Below are 2,597 nucleotides of genomic sequence, written 5' to 3' on the forward strand. Positions count from 1 at the left end.
AAATGAATGTGTCGCACTAGAGTCAATAAGGACGTAAACGAAAATATTACGAACAGTTAAAATACCTATAATTACGTCTGGCTCCTAGGTGGCCCCATCATATATCATGGTAAAAATTCTTGCCTTTCCTTTCTTCACCAATTCAACATCCTTAGCCAGCATTGCCCGACAACCAAAAGCATAGTGAGTTGACTGGACCTACTTGTAATAGACATTCTTGCCAAACCAACATTCACTCTATGAGATTTCTTGTACTTAGGGCACGGAAGAAAATGATTGTTTGATTGTCTGCTAGTAAGCCCATTATTCTACTTCTTGAACTATCCAGAGCTCTTATCCTTACCCTGATCATGCCACTTACTTTTTCCAGTATCATTCTGTAGTCCCTAACTTCAAAGTATGTAACTTGAGAATGATAAGATTTGGGCCTTTTTTACAATTTATCGATAAATGGTGAGTTCATACGAAATCATTATCTACCTAATCTTGGGGCGCAGTCCCTTCTCAAATCAGTTTATTTTCATAAACTCCGTATTCATAAAATGTGGGACATAATGGGATAATTTCTCAAATTTCCTCTTGTAACCAGTGATGTCATTGTCTCCCTATATCAATTGTAAAAACTCTGCCTCCTTATGGTCACGAAGGGTTTGCAGAAGATATTTCTCAGTCAACTCTACCTTGAATTGGGTCCATGTCATATCACATTGTTCTTCTTCTATCCATGTATATGATGTGGACTCCCATCAATGTACGGCTCCTCCAACCCACACAACACCCTCTAATTTTTTGGACAAGATATGTGTCAAAAGATTTTTTTAATTGTGTGGAGCCATTCCTCTACTGCCAAAGGGATATTGTAGCTGCTCAATGATCGGCATAGTTGGAGTAGTGGTTGCTACTGAAGTAATGGGTGGTATATGTGTAGTTTATATCGCAACAAGTTGGCACTATCTGTACATTTTTTCTTATTAGAGCCATTGGTACTGCTAAAGTTGTTGGCCTACAGTAAACAATTGTATTTAAGTGATTATAGAAGTTTACGACAAGCGTGGACAAAAGGATGCTTTTGGAGCTCATGCAAGATTGGACAAAGTAGAAACCAAGCTACACATCAAGACAACGATCACTTCATCAAGTCAAACAAAGAAGAAATTAGAAGAAAATAAATTTAGATACCTTGATTTCAAATGTTAAGGTAAAACACTTTAGTATTTGGCATATACGTCATTTGAAGCTCAAGAAACGTTTTTTCGCACTACAAACACGATTTTTGCATAAAGAAAAGCATGAACATATTATATACTTTAAGAAATGTCAAAAAGTCCGTAAAACATGTTAGAAACATCCTTCATGAATTTACATCTTGTTACATTATTTAAAGAAGGAAAATTCCAAAAACATACTGATCTAGAAGACACATCCGGTAGCTAGAGGACGCATCCAATAGGTCTAGCGGACGAGTCCAGTAATTCTAGCGGACGTCTGGTATGATAGGTTTGTCCAACGGTTAAGAAATCGAACGTTCTGACTTCTGAACAAAAAATGATTATTTGACCGTCCGGTAAGATAGCGGACGTCCGGTATCCTCGTTCGGTAGAACAGAACTTTTGACCGTTTTTGTTGCTATAAATACCAGATTACTTTGCATTCAACATAGAGACTTTTATGAGCATTTAAAGTGAGATATTACTAATCTATCTACTCAATCATCTTTATATATATCTATTTCTTCAACTTATTTACATTAGAAAAACCTTTAATTGATTCAACTTTTGGAAATTATTTTTATCAAAGTGTCTTTCTTAGCTAACACTTGATCTTCAATCATTGCTATCTACTAAAGTGTTAGCCATCTTCTCTTATTGTATTCAACTTCAATTATATCATTTATTGCAAGAGAATTCTTCACTTGTATACTCCTTATTTTTCAAACTTGTGGGTCGAGTTGAAGTCCCGAAAATTTCAACATTGTAAAGGAACGGAGCTCCTTGCTTGTAAGTCATCAAAAGCATTGTAAGAAGGTTGGATTACACCATAAGTCAATCAATATAGTGAAAAAGGCCTTGCTCATGACGGAGTGTTTAGTAACGGGGGACGTAGATCGTGATTGGACCGAACCTTCTTATTACATCGTTTGCACTCTCTTTTCCCTTCCTCTCATTATTTTTGTGTTATCTCGTTTATTCATAATTATTTGCTTAAATTTGCGTTTATTTTCAAAAAAGTATCAAATAACCAATTCACCCCCCCTCTTGGTTAGTTATTCTTGGGCTTTCAACTGGTATTAGAGTTTGGTACTCTTTTTTTTTGAGATTCTACAATCTTGAGTAATGGCTAACCAAGTATTTCAAAATAGTGAGGGGCACTCTACAAACCCGCCTCCTTTCTTTGATGGTACACATTACAACTATTGGAAGGCTAGGATGATGATATATGTTCAATCTATTGATTACAATGTTTGGGAAGTTATAGAATATGGTCCATATGCTCCCACTAAGACTATTAAAGTAGATGGCAGACCGGACCAAACTCTCCCCAAATCTAGAGAAGAATACGATGATGAAGATAAGAGAAAACTATCATTAAATGCCAAG

The sequence above is a fragment of the Olea europaea genome, chromosome 18, assembly GCF_002742605.1.
Source record: "Olea europaea var. sylvestris chromosome 18, O_europaea_v1, whole genome shotgun sequence".
NCBI lineage: Eukaryota > Viridiplantae > Streptophyta > Magnoliopsida > Lamiales > Oleaceae > Olea > Olea europaea.